The 21,958-nt window shown below is 42.5% G+C and overlaps 1 protein-coding gene across 8 annotated transcripts in view; it reads left to right on the top strand.

Annotated features, from left to right (window-relative positions):
* The first annotated feature begins 2,990 nt into the window (after nt 1–2,990).
* The window catches only part of NCALD (neurocalcin delta), a 444,446-nt gene continuing 425,478 nt past the window's right edge, over nt 2,991–21,958 (top strand). For all 8 annotated transcript variants that reach the window (XM_045399198.3, XM_045399194.3, XM_045399195.3 and 5 more), the window contains exon 1: nt 2,991–3,018. The gene's annotated coding sequence lies outside the window, so the exon portion shown is untranslated. The remainder of the gene's footprint in view (nt 3,019–21,958) is intronic.

Raw genomic sequence — 21,958 nt, 5'->3', positions numbered from 1 at the left:
GGGAGGGAACAACACACACAGGGGTCTGTTGGGGGGTGAGGGGCAAGGGGAGGGAGAGCATTAGGACAAATACCTAATGCATGTGGGGCTTAAAACCTAGATGATGGGTTGATGGGTGCAGCAAACCACCATGGCACATGTATACCTACGTAGCAAACCTGCACATTCTGCACATGCATCCTGGAACTTAAAGTAAAATTAAAAAAAAAAAGATACCATTGGACCTCTACTAGGATGGTATAATTTTTTCAGCAGCAGATAACAGGTGTTGGCGAGGATATGGAAGAAATCTGGAACCTTCATATAGCGCTAGTGGGAATGTAGAATGGTGCAGCTGGTTTGGGAATAGGTATGGCAATTTCTCGAAATGTTCAATGTGGAGTTACCACAAGATCTGGCAATTTTACTGCTAGGTATATATATATATATATACACACACACAAGAAAAATGAAAATGTACATCCACAGAAAAACTTGAACACAGATGTTCATAGTAGCATTATCCATAACGGTAAAAAAGTGAACCTAAATGTCTGTCAACTGATACATGGATAATCAAAATATGATGGAGCTATACAATGACCTCTTATTTGTTCATGAAGAGGAACAAAGTACTGATGCATGCTACAACATGAGAGAGCCTTGATAACATTAAACTGAGTGAAAGAAGCCAGTCACAAAGTCCTCATATTGTATCATTCCATTTATATAAAATGTCCAGAATTGGCAAATCTATATATAGAGAAGATAGATAAGTGGTCACTGGAAGTTGAGGAAAGAAGGGAGTGAGAGCTAACAGGTATGGGATTTCTTTATGGGGTGATGAAAATCAGTTCTCAAACTGGTTATGGTAATAGTTTGTACAACTAACTGTGCATATGCAAAAAATATTAAATTGCATACTTTGAGTGAATAGTATGATGTGTAAATTATACCTCAGCAAAACTGTTTCTTTTCTTTCTTTCTTTTTTTTTTTTTAACAGTAGAGATCATTAAAGAAAAGTCACATCAGTAAAGAAAAGTAGATAAAGTGGACTTTAAAATCAACCCTCTCTCAGGTATACCACCCCAAGCACCTTCCTAACTGCTGCCTATGCACAGAGTCTGTCCAGACTGCAGGTGATGAACCAATGACCAGGGGACCACTTGTGGCCTACAGATTCTTTTTGTCTTGGCTTATAGAGCACATAAAATATTTAAAAAATAAGTTGCTAATATTTTAAAATTAGAAGAGTTCGCATTAAATATGAACTTCTGGCTTCTCTTGGGGGTAGGGGGAACCAAACCAAAGTAAAATAAAATACCCCGACTTGATGGCCACACTGGACCTTCTTTTCCCATGTAGAAAAATGAGGCCGCCTTTTTCAGGGCCATTGTGCCATTCTCAGTTTGTCTCTGTATAACCATTTAAGTTACTTCTTTGTCACCTGCTTTTATCCCTTAGGGACATTTGAGTTTGCAACACCTGTGCAGACCTTTCACTGCATCACATCTGCCTGGGTTTGGGTTCTGTTGCCTGAGGCCTTGCTTGATGATTGGCTAATCCCATGGTGGTTTCCAACCCTGGCTGCACATCAGAGTCTCCTGGGGCCCATGTGAAAAAAATACCCATACAAAGCTGGCCATTCCTGCACCCCGAATTTTTTTTAACAATTAGGATTAGACTCTCTTGGAGTGGGGCCTAGTATTAAGAAAAATGAAAAAAACGAAAAACCAAAAAATCCAACTTTCCAATGCAAATTTTTGCTTGCGTTGGGTTAGCAGGTTAGTCCAGCATTTTTCTTCCTGTATGTCCAGGAAGGGAAATGCTGGGCTAACCTGCTCACCCAATGCAAGCAAAGGTTTTAGTATTTGATAACGGTTTAACGGCCTCTCAGATAATTTTTGTTTTTCAATTGAAAGCAACCAGTAGAGCTAGGAAAGGGTGCTTTTGATTAGATCAACCTTTTACTTGATGTTTAAATCAGAGTTGGCAGCTGTCTGGACCTCAATGGAACTGTCCTTTCTATAACCAGTCATGTTAAAAGATTTTGCAAACATTATAACAAGGAAGGCCAGGTCACGGTGCCTTTGCAGCCTTGTTATTTGTAACCAGCAACTTCTTAAATTGATGAAGTTGAGTTGCTCTTGAGACCTTCTGCGGGTTCTGGAAATGTCACTGGGGTTGACAAGCACAAGGAGTTAGTTACAGTGGCTTTTTGAGAGGCCATGAGTGGACGACACAGCAAGACAGGAAACAGGTGCTGGCAGCCAGCAGGCACTCGATAAATATTGGGTGAATGAATTGACAAGACATTTCGCTTCTCATTATCTCCACACGAGATGAAAAATTTGAGGGGAGGAAGGAAGGGCAGGAGAGGGGCCCCTTAGATGTCTTCCTCCGGATTTTTTGTTAAGCCTTTCCTAGACAGTTTACAGAAGGCTTTGGGTAGAGAAAGCACTGGTTAGACGAAAGCAGCCCCCTCCCACCTTGTGGGCATGAAGAGTCCAGAGTAGACCATCTGAGAAGCTTTTCAACTGCCTTCCAAGGCTCCCTTGAACTTCACTGCGGGAGAGTAGGGACCCCGGACCCCCACTCAAATAGAAGTTTCGAAGGAGGTGCTCTAGGCTGAATCTGACCTCCCATGACCCAAGGAGGCAAACAGATGGTACCCCTCGGAAAGTAGCAGTGCAGGTTGGCTAGAGGCCTGGGCGGTGAGCTAGGACTATGGGGCACAGTGGGGACACGCCTGGTGGCTGTACCAGGGCAAGGCGGGGGCGTCCACTGCACCTGCAAATCCCGCTCCTCATCTTGGCCCCCCTGTATCCCCGCGGTCAAGCCCACCCCGGAGAGGCTGCCTGCGGGGCTGCAGTGGAGAGGGGGTCTGCGGCCGAGAGGAGGGAGGCGGCGAGCCAGGCTGGGGAGGGGGGCGCGGCTGGCGACGGTGCTGTCCAGGGGGAGGCGGGCGGAGGGAAGGCGCTGCCGCTGCTGCCGCCGCCTCGCCCGAAGCGACACAGACGCCAGGAGCGGCCGAGGCGGTGAGTCGCAGCGCCTTCCCTCCGCTTCTCGGGAGCCAGAGCGGAGTCGGAGTTGCAGCCGGGGCGGGTGTGCCGGGGGCGGCGGCGCCGGGAGCGGCTGCTGGGGGGACCTATGCGCTCGGGGCGCCGCGGGCGCAGGGGTGGGTTCGAGGAGCGCTCGGTCCTGGGAACCTGGTTCCAGCAGCTCCCTCCTGGGTGCAGTTCACCCTGTCAATTTCTCTGTCATTCCCCCAATGCCTCTGAGGGAAAACAAAACAAAATCACAGACCCTGAGGGTGGGAGGCGGAAAAGGAGAGAGCAACTTTGCAGAGGGCCGCGCAGAGACGCGTGGGGCCGGCGGGATGGGGCGGGATGGGGCGCACTGGGCGGAAGGGGGCGTTGGTGAGCCTGGCGGCCCGGGGACATCTGGAGCATCCCGCCCCGCAGTCCGGGGCGGGGGTCCGGGACATCCGCTGGATCCCGGGCCTGCGGAGTCTGCCCGGAAAGGCCGCAGGAGGCGGGTGCGAGGCGTGGGCGTCTGGGGAGGGGGCCGAGGGAGAGGTCGAAAGGCGCTGGTTGAACCTGGACGAGGAAACAGTCTGCGTTTCGGACTCAAGACCTGAAAGATTCGTGTCCTTGCCCTCGAGGACTCGGAAAGGGTGTGCTGGGGAGATGTGTTTGAGTGTTTTTCAGTGCATACCGATTTATTTTTAGCTCCCAGAGAAGCAGGATGTGCAAAGTGGGTTGTATCAGCCCGGGAGGGGCAGGAGGTCTCCCTGTCCGCAGGAAATACACAAGTTTTTTTTTTTTTCCCCTAATGCTGCAGATGCTTGCTTTAACTTTTGTGCATGGAGAAAGAATGCCATTTGGCTCTCTGCAGAGCTCCTGCCAGGGTTAGTTTCTTCCTGCCGGTCTGTCGGAGGCTGCAGGCGAGGCGGCTGTGTGTGCTTCTGTGCTTACACGCTAGCCCCGCAAGAAGGTCTATGTTCTGTTCCGTAGGGCAGCTACGGTGAAACACAGAAGTAGGCTGCCAAGATCTCACTCTCTCAGAAGGAAACCACACAAGCTCGCTCAAAGTTTTCCCAGTTCTGGCTGATTTGAAAATAATAAACCTAAGCCACTGTATTACCAAGAGCAGAGTTTGCTGTCGGGTTTCTCAGACCTAATTGGAAATGCTTGTGAAGTTTTTCACTCCAATTGGGAGATCCCTGTGTTTCATGGCCAAAGGCCGTGATGCAAAGACTGCAAAGGAGAGGGGGTGTGGTGTGACGGTGGGAGTGTGGGTACTTGCCCTAGCGGGGCAAGGACAGATCTGGGGAGGAGCTTCAGGGGAGGAGGCTCGAAAAACTGAAATTCACATGTTTACCTACCCAAGTCAGATCTCTGGAAATTGTCCTGGAGTCTCCCCTGTCTCAACCATTCATTGTCCAGTCCTTAAGACCCTCTGTCTGTAACTGTACTAGGAGAGTTGCCAATATGGACATTAGGAGTGTGGGCTCTGCAGCCAGACAGCCGGGTTTGAGCTGTGGCTCATTCACCAATAGCTCCTGGATCTTGGGGTCCTTACTTAACCTCTACTGCGTTTTCTGATCTGAGGCATGAGGTTGATAATAGATAACAAAGCTATCTCAGGGTTACTGTGAAGATAAAATGAGTTAATACCCAGAAAGCACTAAGCATCATGTCTTATTGTAAGTGCTGCATAAATGTGAGCTCTTATGATTTTTGTTGTTGTTGCTATATGCCCTCTTCTCTCAGTGCCTGCTATCACTGACTTAGTTCATATTCTCAGCACTTCTTGACTGAATTGTTCCAATTGCTTCTGAGCTTGTTGCTCCCAATCAGGACCATCTCACTCCAGTCCATTCTCCAAACCGTGGACACTCATTTTGAAAACAAAAATCTAAGCCAGTCATTCTGCTTAATTTCCTTTAGAGGTTTTCTGTGGTTTTCAGGATAGAATTCAGACTCCAGGCACTTTCCCGGTCCCACCCTTCTCTCCTCATTAACCTCATCTCCCAAGCCTCCCCCCGACCCCCCCCCCCCCCGCCATGTAGCCTCTGCCCATGCCACTGAGTCTCAGCATCTATCCTCTCCCCAACCTTCCTTGTCTGGTCAACTCCTATGCATTCTTTGCAGCTCAGCTGCTGCCACACTGCCTTCCAGCAGGCTGCATGGCACTCCCTCTCCCAGAGGTGCCTCTGCTTCATGCTGCCATGCTACCCTGGATATAGCCCTTGCATCATTCTGCACTATTATCTATGCATCTGTCTTCCTACCTGCAAGTGCCTTAAGAGATGGATTCTGATTGTAGTACATGTTTGTTGAATGAATAAACAAACACCAGTCAAACACAATCCAGTCCTTTTCACTAAAGCCAGAATCAAGCACAGAGAATAATAGAGAGGAGGACCAAACCAAGCTTTATATCTAACACTCTACAACAAAAAACCTTGGGAAATACTAAGGAATCAAGAGTTGGTCAAAAGAAATGTGGCATACTGTCTTGAAACTGATCTGATCCTTGCCCTCGAGGTGTGTCTTTTTAATGGTGAGGGGCAGACTAACAATGAAGAAACGTAATGATCTGAACCCTTCTCTTTCCTTGCTTCCCTCATAAAAAGGTCGGGCATCTCAGACGTGGCTGTAGGGGATGGAGGTCCAATTTTTTTAAAGGGTTGTGCGGTGAATTGGTTCTGGAGGCAGAGGTGAAGTTCGTAACACAGATGGGTTTTATAGCTTTTCCTTGAATTACAGCATCCCTCAGAGTGTGAATTTCAGATCGCCTGGTATTGGTATGATAACAGGAAACCTCCAGTCACCAAAGCTCTTCTGTTACTTTTTGGACTATTCAATATGTTCAGAGGGTGCTTTTCCGACTTAGGCACCCACTCCAAGCTCTCCAACTCCTGGGGTCCCAGGAAATTGCACAGGAAGATAAGAACTGCTGCTTCCCTGAGGCAGCCCCAGAGTCTGGTTTCAAAGCTCTAGAGCAGGGATTTTTGTACAAGCAAGAGAGCAAAGAATGAGCTTTATATTTTTAAAGGGTTGTAAACAAAAACAAAACACAACAAAACACAGAGAAGAACATGTGATAGAGACCATGTCTAAAATACTTACTACTTAGTTCTTCATAGAAACACTTTGCCAACTATTGCAGTGAAGCTGAGACACACTGGTTTCATTTTGCATGTCATCTGGTTGGTAGTGGCTGCCTGGAAAGCTGGGTCCGATAGGAATCCAAGGCTGGGTCTGGGCTCAGCAAGAAAGTGCTGTGGTCAGCTAGTGATGTCTGTCTGCTAGGGAATGGGATTAGGAAATAGTCTTCACCATTCCTAGCCTAGATAACATCATTTGTGGATAATGAAGACAGAAATCAGGGATAGAGCACATGAGTTAAAAGTCCTTAGAAGGCAGGAGCTTTCTACCACAGCAACGAACAATCACTGCACTTAACACTGATATTGCCATTTATTGAGTGTGTACTATGTGGCCCTGGTTTACGTGGGATACCTCATTTAATCTTTATGATAATTTTTCAGAAGATGTTTTACTTAGGACTCAATTCTGTTGTGTCAGGAACCCCAACATTCAAACTGTTTCAGCAAAAAAGGAATGTGATTTTGGCTCTGATAACTCCTCAGTCCAGGGGAAAACATATCAGGTATGGCCTGATTCAGGCCTCAAACACTGTTAGCAGGACCTCATTTCTCTATTTTTCTCAGTTTGCTTTCATGGAGTCGGCACCATTGTTAGTACCATCTCACTGCGGCCCCATCTCATTGTAGGATGGCTGGAAGAGCTCCAGACCTTACATAGTCTGGGCTTTCAATCCAGCCAGAAAGTGGAAGTCTCCATCCCAGCATTGCTCACAATGACTTACTTTGGCTCGTCAGCACTGATTCAGTCCTGTGTCTCTTCCTGTGACCAGGGTGCCACATGTTACTAGGCTTGGGCTTGGTCACATGTCACACGTTTCATCCCTAGAGATAGGCAGAGAAATAGGAGCAGGGGTGTTTCTCCAGCAGAAAATTGTTATACTCTCACCAAGAGATGAGCCCCTGGATTTTCGATTGCAAAGCAGCAGATGTTCCCTACAGGACTATTAGCATTCCCTCTTCGTAGATAAGAGAAACAGCCTTAGCAGCATGCAATAATTTGCTTAAGGTCACATGGTCAGGAAGTAGTGGAGTTCTCATCTGATATCCACAGTTTATGCACTTAGTAGAATTACTTGTGAGCAGAATATTTAAAGTGAGTTTAGTGAGCTTATGTGAAGCTCTAGCCTCTCTATTCCTGCAAATATAGCTATATAACTTCAAGAAATTTTAAGTTCTGACTGGCTAGAATACATGAGAAAAATGACATGGCATTCTCTGCCTGGATTTTTACTCAACTATTTGATTAATATTCTTGAGCAGTTTCTACACGCTCAGCATTCTGTTAGGTTGTAGAGATATAGGCTGAATAAGATCTAGTCTCCTGTCTTTAGGAATTTATATTCTAACGTGAAAGTGCAAGACATAATTAGGGAAGGGATTGACTAGAATCTGGAGCAGGTGGGGGAATGTGCAGGAGGTGACTTCCCTTCCTTGGGATGGTGGTCTTGCATTTTTGTTTCCTGAGGCAGCCCTAGTACAGTGCTTTGTGCCGTAGGCAAGCAATGAATATTTCTTGAATACAACCTTTTAAAAAACTGGTTAAATATACACAACATAAAATTTACTATTTTAACCATTCTTAAGTGTACAGTTCAGTGGCATTAAGTACATTCACATTATTGTACAACCATCATTACCATCCATCTCCAGAACTTCTTCATCCTGCCCAGCTGAAAGTCTGTTTCCATTAAATACTAAATTCCTATTTCCTCCTACCTTTCAACCTCTGGCAACCACTATTCTACTTTCTGTCTCTATGAATTGACTACTCTAGGTACTTCATATAAATGGTATTTGTCTTTTTTGTGACTGGTCTACTTCACTTATCATAATGTCACCAGTGGTCATTCATGTTGTAAGATGGGCAGAATTTCTTTCCTTTTTAGGATGAATAATGTTCCATTGTATGTATGTACCACACTTTGTTTATCCATGTATCTGTTGATGGATATTTGGGTTGCTTCCATCTTTTGGCTATTGTGAAAACACTGCTGTGAATATGGGTGTACAGTGATATGTTAAAGTCCCTGTTTTCAGTTCTTCTGGGTATATGCCCAGAAATGGAATTGCTGAGTTATATGGCAATTCTGTGTTTAATTTTTGGAGGAACATCCGTTGTTTTCCGTGGTGGTACCATTTAACATACCTACAAGCAACACACAAGGATTCCATCATCACTTGTTATTTTCTGTTTTTTCTTTTAATACTAGTAGGTGTGAAATGTTGAACACATTCTTGAAGGTAGGTTGGAATAGAATTGTGAGAAATAGTGGGAGAGTTTAAACTTCATTCGAGGGGAACCATTGGATAGGTGTTGCCCGTAATAATGGCATGATCAGAAGGTTTGGACATTAGAGAGGGAGGGGGCGGGGAGAAGAGAAGTTACTTTAATTATTTAGATGAGAGAACATAATAGTTTTCCCCACATCTGTACCACTGAAAATATTATGTCTATCTCTAGTAAATGGTTTTGAACTTGGGGAGGAAACATAAATGCAGCATTGAGAGATCTCATGGCCCAGGATTCCTCAGAGAAGTAGACTACTGTTGCTAAAAATAGCACTCATGATAGCAAATGCCTAAAGGTGATTCAAGTATTGATTAATTCTGATAAATCCTATGAAAGATTCCTCCTCCAGCATCCCTTAAGGAGGAAGATGAACTGCTCAAAAGGGAGTAACTGAGGAGAGTTAATGAAGGGACTATTTACAAAGGTGTGGGTAAGGTCAGGGAACCCACCAGAAGTGGCCAGCAATGCGTGGAAGCCTTCACCACCCAGCCCTGACAGCATGAACATGGAATTGTTCAGGGGACAGGACTGCTGGCAGGAGCTGTGGTTTTCAGTAGAGGAATATGACTACTGCCTATCATGGCCTGGTGGGGAGGCATCCAGGTGAATAAGGCCCCAACCACTCTCTTCCATTCTCTGATCTGGTGCCGGTGCCACCCAGTTGGCCAAACTAGCCAGAGCCAGACCTCAAGAAGGCCTGTTGATATGGGACTATCTTGTAGTCCATAGCAGCCAACACAAAGTAGTGTTCTAGTTATCCCCAATTTACAGGGAACTGAACCGAGGCATTGAGAGGTTGAGTGATTTACCAACATTGGGAGCTAGTGCAGGTTATGGAGCTGAAATCTGAAGACTGACAATCAGAAATCAGCACATTTCTTCTGTATATGCAGCTGGATCTGGAAGGTACGTTTTCCCCAACCTGTGTGTTTTGACTCTGGAAATAATCTGATGTGTACAAACTTGGCTTGGCTGTCAATAGGTGGTACGGGTGCCTGCTCAGATCCCCCACTTTTTACAAAAATAATGTACTTAACAGGCATATTTCATACTTGATTTATTATATTTAGATAAAAAGAATATTTTCCATATACTTGATGGGAGTGACAATCTGTCCTTGAATCACATTTGCTCCACATGAAAAAGATGCAAGTTGTGGGTTTTTTTTTAATTTTTTTTATTTTTTGAGTTGAAAGTGCCAACAGAGTTGACAGTGTCACCTGGCTGTTTAAACATTAGTGAGACCTTGGGCTGCCATAAGAGAATACTGTTCAAAGAAGGGAGAGGCTTGTTCCGTCTGTGCTGCCCTGACAGGTACAAGTTAAGGGGATTTCTCATGAGCTGGCAGATGCCGAGGACAGTAGCTGGGACTCTCTGGCCTGGAATCGCTCTGTGGACTTTTATATTCTTTTCTTCACATACATGAAAGCACTGCACTGAGGGAAAGGGATTAGACTCATGTGGGGCCGGAACTAGGCCCACCGTGAACACGGAATGGGCTGCTTTGGAAGGCTTCATATAGTCCCTGGCTGGAGATTGTGAAGCTGAGGCCACAGGTGAGAGATGGGGCTGTGAACTTATATTTGTTTCCTGTGGCCGCTGAAACAAATGACCACAAAATGGTGGTTTAATGCAACAGATATTTATTCTCTCACAGCTCCGGAGGCTAGAAGTCTGAGGCCAAGATGCCATGCTTCCTCCAGGGGTTCTAGGGGAGGCTTCATTCTTTGCCTCTTTTAGCTTCTGGGGGCTGCAGCATTCTTGGGCATGAGGTTGCATCACTTGAGCTGTGCTCCACGTCACATTGCTTCCTGCTCTTCTCTCTGTGCGTCTCTCCTCTGCGCATCTTTTATAAAGACATTCGTCACTGGATTTAGAACCCACCTGTGTGATCCAGAATGATTTTATTTTAAGATCCTTTATTACATCTGCAAAGACCCTTTTTTCAAATAAGGTCGTATTCACTGGTTCCAGGGGTTAAAGCTTGGTTATGGCCAGGCCTGGTGGCTCATGTCTGTAATCCCAGCACTGTGGGAGGCTGAGGCAGGAGGGTTGCTTGAGTCCAGAAATTTGAGACCAGCCTGGCCAACAAGGTGAGACCCCATCTCTACAAAGAAAAAAAAAAAAGAAAAAAAAAATTAGGCCTCTTGGCATACACCTGTGGTTCCAGCTACTCAGGAGGCTGAGGTAGGAGAATCTCTTGGGCCCGAGAGATAGAGGCAGTAGTGAGCCATGTTGACACCACTGCACTCCAGCCTGAGTGACAGAGTGAGCCTTTGTCTCAAAACAACAACACCCCACAAAAAAAATAAAAAAAAGTCTTGGACACTTGGACATACCTCTTTTTGGGGGTCGCCACCATTCACCCCATGACAGAGCTCAGTAGTTAGTATACACGGCAACTATTGATTCTCTGACTCTGTGACGGTGCCCCTAGCTTTGATTTGCTACCTGGATTCTAGATTCCTTGATTCTAGCTTCTAGATTCTAGATGCTTTTGATTTGATCATTTGAAATTTTATTCTAACTTTAGACAACAAAATAAACAAACACTTAAAATCTACCATCCTTTACTTCTGAAATAAAGGGGTGAGTGAAAGAGGCTGTCAAAAGTCAGTTTGTTCCCTATCTCAGCTAAATGTTTTCTGGGCTTCGTTTTGCTGGATGGCATTGAAGGAAATGAACAGGAAAAAGAGCTGCCACTGGTCCTGTTCGGGCTTCTCAGCTGGGGCTTTCTCAGATTCTTTTAGAAATATAATTCCTCAGAGGAAGGCTACGGATGCTGGAGCCTTTCAGGAAAGGGAAGCAGAAGCAGTAGAGACTCGTTTCTAAGCCCATGCTTCAGGAAGCATCCACTACAAATACTGTTTGTGAATGCCATTGGCCCATCGGCGGGTCTTTTATTTATGTATTTTCAACAGTGAGCCCCAAGGTAGGGCCTCCGTACATCGGGCACATAAGGCAAGGTAAAGAGTAGCTTTGGCAATGGCCTGGAGAATTCGATGACTGTAGCCCATCAAATGAGGTGTATCAGAAAAGTCCTCTCCAGGGCATCAATTATTCTGTTTTATTGTCTGCATTGATCGCATTAACTGGGGAAGAGCCAAAATCCATTCAGTCTGTGCTATGGAGAGGCAGTTGTAATTAAGGTCTGTTTCTCTCTAAGGGGCAGCTAATTTTGGTTTCTCAGCTGCTTTACAGTTTGATTTCAAAAGAGAGGAAGGAAAGAAAAAAAGGTAAAAATGCCCCTTCATGTTACCTATCCTACTGTATCATTGTTACTCTAGTTAATATTAACTTTGGATCCTTTTGTTTTGAACCGTGTATCGGAATACTGTGATACGTACAGAATTTAGTGTCCCTACCTGAAGAAAAGGTTTGCCCTGCAGGGGATCAGCTACATAGTTTGTGGGGCTCAGAGCAAAATCAAACTGTGGGAACTTTGTTTAAAAAAATTAAGAATTTCAAGATGGTGCTAGTGGAGGATTCATGCCAGTGTGGGGCCCTGCTGAGCATGGGGCCTGTGTGATGGCACAGGTCACATGCCCATGAAACTGGCCCTGGCTTTGTATATATGCTGAGGATGGTATCCTTTTGCCTACCTGGCACCTTAATTCCCAAAGAGTGACCAGGCCAGTTTCCTCTGCCTTGGTTGGCGCACAGCTCTTCTGTAGGGCAAGGGCAGTAAGCAGTCTGGATATCTCAGCTGTCCTCTCCATATCGCCACCCTCTTTAGGTTCCTTCAGCCACTTCCTCCCCTTATGCCTTCAGGTCTAGGGTGGTCATGGCTTCCTGCTATTACTAGCCTTAGAGTCCGGCATTACCCTTCATTGCTTTCCTGAACCCCTGTGTGACTTTCTTCTCAATAGCCTCTTCAATAGGATTCCTCTGTAGGATTCAAGAGCAGCCTCTTTCATTTTGTGGTTGGGCTTTACCTGATTTGGTAACCCTTGGCGAGAGTTTGGCCACACCTTGCTGTGCTGCAGGGTGGAGAGAAGCTGAGGGGTGTGATAACAGGTGACTCTGCCGGGCTGGCTCCTGGCAGAGACGGGCGATCAGAAGGCAGCACATCCACATCTACAGTGGTGGGGAACATATGCTTGAGAGCTAGACATCTGAATTCTCTGGCCTGACTTTGGGGAAGTCATCTCATCCATAAGATGAGCAAATGACAGCCCTTCACTTACAGGGCTGTTTTGAGCATGAAGCGAGATCACGCAGGCATCGTGCTTATCATAGTGCCAGGCACACAGGAAGTGCTCAAGAAGCATTGTTGCTTTTAGCTTTAGTTCCATGGAGTGACCCCCTCTAGGGGATACACTCGCTACTTTTCTCAGATCTGAACTCAGGCACTGACAGCCTAGACTACACCAAGGATTATCAAGTTTTCATTGATTCACGGTTGTTCGGGGTGTTATTTCTGTCTTTTCAACTAGATTGTTCTGAAATTGTTGTTATCTTATATACCTTTTAAAAAAACGAATCTAAGTGCCCAACCCCGTAGGTAGCACATCATAACTGGCCAAGAAATATTTCTTGGCTAAATATAAGGCGACTACATAATTTATTGTTCACATCGGGACATTTTTGAGAGTGAAAGGGGAGGGCTTTCCAGTAATTACAGCAAAACAGCAGGCACAAATGGGGACTGTCCTAGACAATCCAGGTAAAGAAACAGTTACTCTACTTAAGTGGTTTCTAAAGCAGTTATTTTTGAGCAGTTTTCAAAATACGTTTTTAAAATTTGCCAGCCTACCGTATTTTGTATTCGTCTGCCGTTGGTTTATGAGATAAAAACATGAGATTTGAAAAACATAGGGAAAAATATGTTTAATATTCCTAATAGATTGTTGGCCTGAATTTGAGGCAATGGGTCAAGGCCTCTTACCAGATAGATACCTACCTTTATACTTTGTTACCCTACTTTACACGAGGGTAAACTTTCTTCTGTGCCTACTTTTAAAAAAGATAATCCCCTAATTATTGTCTTTCTTGCAATAGTGATCATTTATGCTCAAAAGATGGCAAAAATAGATTTACATACATGTGTTTTTTGGAACATCTTTGTCTTTGTATTTCTGGTTGCCTGGGTGACATTTCCAAGAGAATACGTGCTAATCTGCTATTATGGAAACAGAGATAAGGTGGAAACTATTTTTAGGCCTGTCTATACCTTTCTTTTTCCTGCCCTAGACCACTTAATTGGTTTATTTTTTTCTGTTTCCATTGTCTGAAGGGCATGCATAGCTTCTGTCTTAGTCCATTTTGCATTGCTATAAGCGAGACTGGGTAATTTATAAAGAAAAAAGGTTTATTTGGCTCATAATTCTGATGTCTGTAACAATTCAAGATTGGGCATCTGGTGAGAGCCTCAGGCTGCTTCCATTCATGATAGAAAGTGAAGAGAAGCTGGCACGTGCAGAGATCACATGGCCAGAAAGGAAGGAAAGGGAGGGGGAGGTGTCAGGCCCTTAATAATCAGCTCTCCACTAACTAATAGAGTGAGAACTCACTTCCCTCCCTCCTCCACCCAGGGAGGGCATTAATCTATTCGTGAGGCACCCACCCCTACAACCCAAGCACCTTCCATTAGGAACCACCTCCAACAATGGGGATCAGGTTTCAACATCGGATTTGGTGGAGACAAACAACCATATTTAAACTATAGCAGCTTCCTTCCTGTAGTTCTAATTTGGGGACTGGATAACTTTTTTGAAAACTGATGTAGTCATTCAGTATCTTCTTCATTTACAATAGCTAAATGTGTATTGATAGCCAATTTGTTTGGTTAGTTGATAACAGTTGTTTTTATCACAGTTTGTCTAAAACAAGCTTAGGCAAGGGATATTTTTGGTATAAAAAAATAATGTGGAGGCAATCTGTAGTTCTCTGGTGGAAAAAGTACATTCCTTCTGGAGCTGGATTAATCTGGTTTTGGTCTTAGTATTGCCACTTATTAGCTGTGAGGCCCCTGGAGCTTGAATCTTCAGGTGACAATGGAAGCAATAATAGTACCTGCCTTATGGGGTTGTTGTGAAGGTTGAGAGGGTTAAGTAGAATAACACATTTAAGGAGAAGATGCAGCATCTCACGAATAGAAGTGCTGATGCTGCTGTTCTTAATATCAAAGGTACAGGTGCACCCTACCTTTAAGAAAATAATCCCATGCAAGATATCACAAATATTTGAATTTCCTAAAGAGATAAATTAGGGAGATCATTGTTTTCTTTACTAAAATGTTTTTGTTTTTATAAACATTTCAGAGAATTTCTTTCAGTGGTGAACATCCTTGGGTGTATTTATAGTAATATTGAAATTAAAAGTTTCTAATTTACCCCAGCAGTTTTAGGAACATAACTGTTGTGTTATCACCCATAATTCAAATGTTCAAAGGCAGCCAGAGTTAATATTTGGGGTCTTTTCTTCCCCTATGTTTATGTAACGATTTTGTGAAGATGTATGTATCATTTATGTGGGGTATGTAACTGTAGTGTTCTGTAAGAGATTTTGAACATTTATCTGACTGTTGCATGTGCTTGAAGGGGAGATATTTAGCCTAATTCCAATATTTGAGATAGGGCCTCAATTACTGCAGTTAGAGATCTGAGATGAGTCATTTGGATTATATGGCAAGTTTGAGAGGAGAGATGGACTTTAATTTGTTGTTATTTAAAACTGTTTAATATTGGGGTGTTGCTCTGGCTGGGGTTCCTTTGGCTCTCACTCTTTTGCGTTGTTATTGTATTTTTAAAGGCAGATTGCTGCACCATTGCTCTGGAGTTTGTCTTGCTGCCCTTGAGGATAGGGGAAGGAGAGAGGAAGCAACACTCAGATACGCATTTGCACACCACACACACACACACACACACACACGTCTCTTTAGTCATATAATCTAAATTTTCTCAGTTGTTGTAAGTGGAGGCTGGGGATGTGGGAAGTCGGTGATGTTGCGTTCCCACCGCCTCACCCTTTGGAAGACATGATGGCCATTTCTATGCCAGGCCAAAGGACAAGCAATGAGAACCAGAAGTCCATTCTAGCCTCTGAAGTTTCTTGGGAAAGCAGCAGGAAGACATTTAAAGAATATGTTCCCCAGACCTTTGGTGTCGTTCCCTCTGTATCATTGCCCCCACAATTATAAAAGTAAGGTATTATAAAATAAAATAAAATATGCACAATATAGAAAATTAGAAAGAAGAAAGAATCACTCTTATTCCAAATATTCAAAGGCATCTTGGGGTATTTATTATCATTACTTAATATAGAGATTTTTTTTTTTTAGTTACATAGTCATATTTATCTATTTTTTAAAATTATTTTTTTCATTTAACCATATGTCCCAAACATTTTATGTTTTATTCTGCAATCTTTGTAGACAATGCTTTATTGCATATATAATATTTCATTGAATGGATTATACCTCAGTTTACTTAGTCATTCAATTTTTGTACATTTGGTCAACATTTTATATACATTTTTTGCTATTATTATTTTTGTACAATAACATTTTTCTCCATTTAACATTATATCCTAGTATATAGTTTTAGTGAATTTAATAGATGGAAGGTTTGAACATTTAAAAACTCTTAACACATTTTTAGCAAAAGCCAAGTTACTTTTCCAAATGGGTTAGAGCAAATCATGTTGTGTGACTGTGTCGATTTCATCTTCCTTTACCATGCCTTGACCATCATCACTTCAAAATACTTTCACTAACTAATCTAAGTGCCCAACCTAGTAGGTAGCACATGATAACTGGCCAAGAAATATTTCTTGGCTACATCTAGGATGACCGTATAATTTATTGTTCACATCAGAACAGTTTTGAGAGTGAAAGTGGGGTGCTTTCTAATAATTACAGCAAAATGACAGGCAGAAATAGGGACTGTCCTAGGCAAATCCAAAATACTTTCTTTTAATTTGTATTTCTTTGATGACTAGTGAGGCTGAACATTTCTTTTTTATATTATTATATACTAGTTGCATTTCTTCTCTTCGTAATTTTCAGTTACATGTTCTTTGCCCTTCAATGTTTTTCATATCAGTTAAAATTAAAAAAAAAATGTCCTTCAAATTTTAAAAGCAATATATGGTTGTGATAACAAGAGAAACAATTCAGGACAAAGATCCACAAAGAAAAAGCTCTGATGGCTCATTTCTTCTCCCAGGGAGCCAGTGCTAAAGGCCTGGGTGTTTCCCTACCTTTCTCCTTGTGTGAATACACTTCATTTTAAAGATACAAAGGGGGCTTGATATTCTCAGTCATAGTATACATATTATTCTGTAACTTGCTTTATTTTTTACTTAAAATATATATTGTGGACATAAGATCTTTATCATAATAAAATATCTTTGGCACATTTGGTACAAATATTTCCCCAAATATTAGTATATCACTTGCCCATTTGACATAGTTTGACATTGGCGAGTGGGCAAATGTTTCCCTGCAATTTCTTCCACTGACAGGACAGCCTGCTCTGCACTTTTATGGGGTTTGCTACTCTGCTGTCTGCTGGTTTTAAAACATTCTTAACCTTCAAAAAAATCATTATTTAATCCAACTATAATTTATTTTTGTGTAGGATGAGGAGGAAATAAGGGGCCAAACTGATTGCTTTTCTCCTTTAACTTACTAATGAATTGGCCCATCACCCTTTATAGAATGAGGCTTAGAAAAAAAAAAAAACCCTTTCATTTCCATAAGGCAAGTTATCCCTTTTATGTGTCCATTTTTTTTTTTCAGCTATAAACTAGTGGTACCATAATCAGGAGAGTATTTTTCAAAGGCAGGGAAGAATTTGCATTTACCTGGAATTAGGTGGTTCCACAGAGAATAACCTGATTTCTCAGGCCCCACATCTTTGCCTTGAATTGAATATCGGGATGCCATGGGAGTGCGCGGTCTGAGAAGCTCAGAGTGCTTCTGCTAACGATTTCACATTCATTGATCCTGCATTGTTGTGACGTAGGAGGGCCACAAATACGATCTCAGTTTACAGGGGATGAGGCTGAGCCAGTCTCCATGATTCACGCACGGTTGTTCCTGCTTTCCAATCCAATAGTTCATTATTTTATATACTTCTGTCTGTTTTTGTGGTTGTCCTTCTGGTTCCCTTTCTTAGTGATAAATTTGTGTTTGAAACTTTAATCTTAGTTGGCTACTTTGACCACTATGAGGAGAATCTCAAAAAGGCTGCCTAGAACTGACGGCTCTTCCAGGAGCATTATTATTATTATTCCTATTTAACAAACATTTATTGGGAACCCGCTCTGTCCACGGCACTATGCCAGATGTGGGAAATACAAGGTGAAAAAAGCACTTTTCCTCTCCTTGAAGAATTTACTACTTTAGTATTGTTGTAGCTCCTGCTGTTGTCCTTAGACCTTTACAAAAGGATATCAATATTTTGTGTTGCGTCTACTCTGCTGCCTTGATTGCAATGCTGGAGGATGTTTTCCGTCCAGCACGTCTTACGAGTGCATTGCAGGCTGTTTCCTATTCACAGAACTACCACGAGGCATTTAAAACACCCAAGGACTTGACTGATGCATATTTTATAAGCTCAGATGGTCTTAGAGATCTTCGGTGTCAGTGTCCTCTGTTTCTAAATAACTACACTTTTCGGCCCCAACTTCTCTTCCTTTGGGCATTTAGGTTACTCAACTGGTCAACCAGGATCTAAAAATAAACCTAGAAACTTTGAGAGTATTTTTCCCCCATTGGTTGATTGATGTGTGTTTTTGTGTATGCCAAACTGCGCTGTGTAACTATTTACTTTTGCATTATGTATAGCACTTAGCAACCCACAGTGGAAATGATAGCTAAGAGCACAGGCAGTCCCCAGCTGAGGCGGGGGAGCTCGCCTGCCCAAGTCTCAGCCAAGTCTCCTTCCCTCCCCCATCCTGTACCTTGCTGGCCTCTAGTTCCTGCTTTTTGCCTTCTCTGCTGGCGGCCAAGTGGGGACCAGGAGCAGGGGCAGGAAGAGCCCCTCCTGCCCCTACTCTTGCCTGTTGAGATTTCCCTCTGCAGGTCAGCGTGGGTGGGGTGAGGGGAAGGACGCAGGCCTTGGCCACCACTGGTGTCTTGGCATTGGTGACAGTCCTGTAGGGTCAGAGGCACTGAGACGCTATGTCTTATTTGGAACTCTAAATGCATTTCCATAAAAAAAGGATACCAGTTGTGGCTGGGCCCTCAAGACAAAACTATGTGACTTCTCAGGAACGCTTTCTTTAGGGTGACATAATTCAGTACTTATAGTGTTGCTGTTAGAGGAGAATACGTTCTAAATTCTAAACATTTCAGGTTAGAAAGAAACTTAGGACATAATCAGCTTGTAACTCAAGGGACCGTCTCTAAAGTTAAAAAGTGGCTTATTCCCACATGAGAATGTCCCTTTGCTTGGGACTTTGGAGTGTGCTGAATGAGCTCAGCCTTTCTTTCCTTAGCCCTCTTCTGTAGCTGTAAGAATACTTTGGTTCTCTGATTTTTAGAGTAGCAATTGTACTAAAAAGTTCATGCCTTGATTTTACCAGAAGGGTGGGAGAAAGGCCTTGGGGAGTATAGATTTAATTCCTTGATTATTGCCTTTTAGAAAAGAATGCAAAACAAAATGTACCAGGGCCATTGTTAAAGATTCTTACTTTTTCCTTAAGTACTCCAACTTTTGTTCCTTTTTAGGACTCTTGTGTGCCTCTTATTCATAATGCATTTTGGGGAACAGATTTGAAGAATATTTCTGTGTGTGTGTGTGTGTGTATATATATATGTATAATAGATACACACATATATTTAGGCTGTGGATAAATAATTTTCTAAAATAAAAAGTTTCTTTGAAAGTTGATTTATATCATCGTTCTTTAGTAAAATCAGTTTTTTTTTAAAGGGCTAGAAAGCATACATCAGCAGTTCAGAATGATTAAATAGTACTTACTTGGAAAGGGACAAAGTCTGTGAACTTAACTTGTGTGGTTTTCACAGACGGGGACAAAGCAGTAGAAAAATCAAAACCCTCCAGCCTCAGGTGAATTTTCTTTCCAACCTCAGAAGGGGTGGGCCCACTTGACACAGGAAGCGTCATAGGACAGTGGTTTGAGTAATGAGAGAAGGCTTATGGGTTGGACTTAGCTGTTGTCTACATACTGAAAGACAGAATGGTCTATAGAAACTCTCCTAATTCCATGGCCTCTGCGTTTTTTTGCAGAGTGCATGCATTACACACAGGACACCTCCCCTACAAGAACAAGGAGCTGCAGAAATAGCTAGAGCTATAGACTGCAATGGAAGAGGAGGCTAAGCTTCTAGCAGTTGCAGACAAAGAGAGAAGTCTTAGAGGCTGGCATGTCAGCCCTGGTGTATGGAATTAACCAGCCCTGAAGGTTCAGTGCAGGACCCTAGAGGATCAGGGCACAGTGCAGGATAAGGATGAGAACAGGGATGTGTCCACACATCCGAGACACTTTCCTGTGCTACCCATAGCCGTAGGTATATAAATATATGATAATAGTTTTATATGTATTGTATCAAAATATATTTATACTTAATATATACACACTTAATATATATACACTTTCCTGTGCTACCCATAGCCGTAGGTATATAAATATATGATAATAGTTTTATATGTATTGTATCAAAATATATTTATACTTAATATATACACACTTAATATATATACACTTTCCTGTGCTACCCATAGCCGTAGGTATATAAATATATGATAATAGTTTTATATGTATTGTATCAAAATATATTTATACTTAATATATACACACTTAATATATATACACTTTCCTGTGCTACCCATAGCCGTAGGTATATAAATATATGATAATAGTTTTATATGTATTGTATCAAAATATATTTATACTTAATATATACACACTTAATATATATACACTTTCCTGTGCTACCCATAGCCGTAGGTATATAAATATATGATAATAGTTTTATATGTATTGTATCAAAATATATTTATACTTAATATATACACACTTAATATATATACACTTTCCTGTGCTACCCATAGCTGTAGGTATATAAATATATGATAATAGCTTTATATGTATTGTATCAAAATATATTTATACTTAATATATACACACTTAATATATATACACTTTCCTGTGCTACCCATAGCTGTAGGTATATAAATATATGATAATAGTTTTATATGTATTGTATCAAAATATATTTATACTTAATATATACACACTTAATATATATACACTTTCCTGTGCTACCCATAGCTGTAGGTATATAAATATATGATAATAGTTTTATATGTATTGTATCAAAATATATTTATACTTAATATATACACACTTAATATATATACACTTTCCTGTGCTACCCATAGCTGTAGGTATATAAATATATGATAATAGTTTTATATGTATTGTATCAAAATATATTTATACTTAACCATTTAGAAAATTGTTGTTCTGCTGGGTGTGGTGGCTCACACCTGTAATCCTAGCACTTTGGGGGCTGAGGCTGGAGGATCACATGAGGTCAGGAGTTTGAGACCAGCCTGGCCAACATGGTGAAACCCCATCTCTACTAAAAATACCAAAAAAATTAGCCGGGCATGGTGGTGCACACCTGTAATTCCAGCTACTTGGGAGGCTGAGGCAGGAGAATTGCTTGAACCTGGGAGGCAGAAGTTGCAGTAAGCCGAGATCACGCCACTGCACTCAAGTGAGACTCTGTCTCAAAAAAAAAAAAAATGTTGTTCTAGAAGGGCCCTCTTGGTGGTAAAGGACTAGGATGTCACTCAAACTAATTTGAGTATCGGGGTTCTTGTAGCAATGACTACTACTCTCATTGATTCAGACCTCACTATGTGCCAGACACTGTTCTGAGTATATTATCTCATGGAATCTTCTCGCCCATCCTGGGAGGTAGTGTGTTATTATTCCCATTTTACTATGGAGGAGCAGGCATAGAGGATGTTCTCTAAGGCAGCTGTGTGGGAAGTGGGAGAAGTGAGTCGCACGCAGGAGGTGACTCTGGAGCCATGATTTCTAACCACTATTCTAGATCTGTTCCTGGAAAAGATTCCATGACAGTGAATCAAAGTACAGCTGGGCCTCATGGCGTTCAAAACAAGGGACTGGAAAATCAGGAATGGAGCCATTTTCTTTCTCAGAGGTCATGTGGTCTCTGCTCAACTAGCCCCTGCTCTTCTCTCCTGTCTTGTTTCTTTATCTTACATATGGCGCCTGAAGGTCAACCAAACCCATAAGGCTGTACCATGAGACTTCAATTTCCCTCAGCATCTCCTGGCATAAATTTATAAGCAAGAGATTCCTATTGGTCCAGCTCACTGAGTCAGGCAACACAAGCTGTTGGAGCCCGGGCAGCAAAATAGTTACCTGCCTTCATGTTGCTCTTTATCTTAGTCTCATTAGTGGCCATTTCCCTGAGGAGGGGATTGTGCGAAAGGCAGTGCACACTGGAATGGGAAGTAGTTCATAGCAAGAAGTTAACATCTCTGGTACAAACTCATTT

The sequence above is a fragment of the Macaca fascicularis genome, chromosome 8, assembly GCF_037993035.2.
Source record: "Macaca fascicularis isolate 582-1 chromosome 8, T2T-MFA8v1.1".
Taxonomy (NCBI): domain Eukaryota; kingdom Metazoa; phylum Chordata; class Mammalia; order Primates; family Cercopithecidae; genus Macaca; species Macaca fascicularis.
Note: the sequence above shows the minus strand (reverse complement) of the source record. Positions and strands in the feature narration are given on the sequence as shown.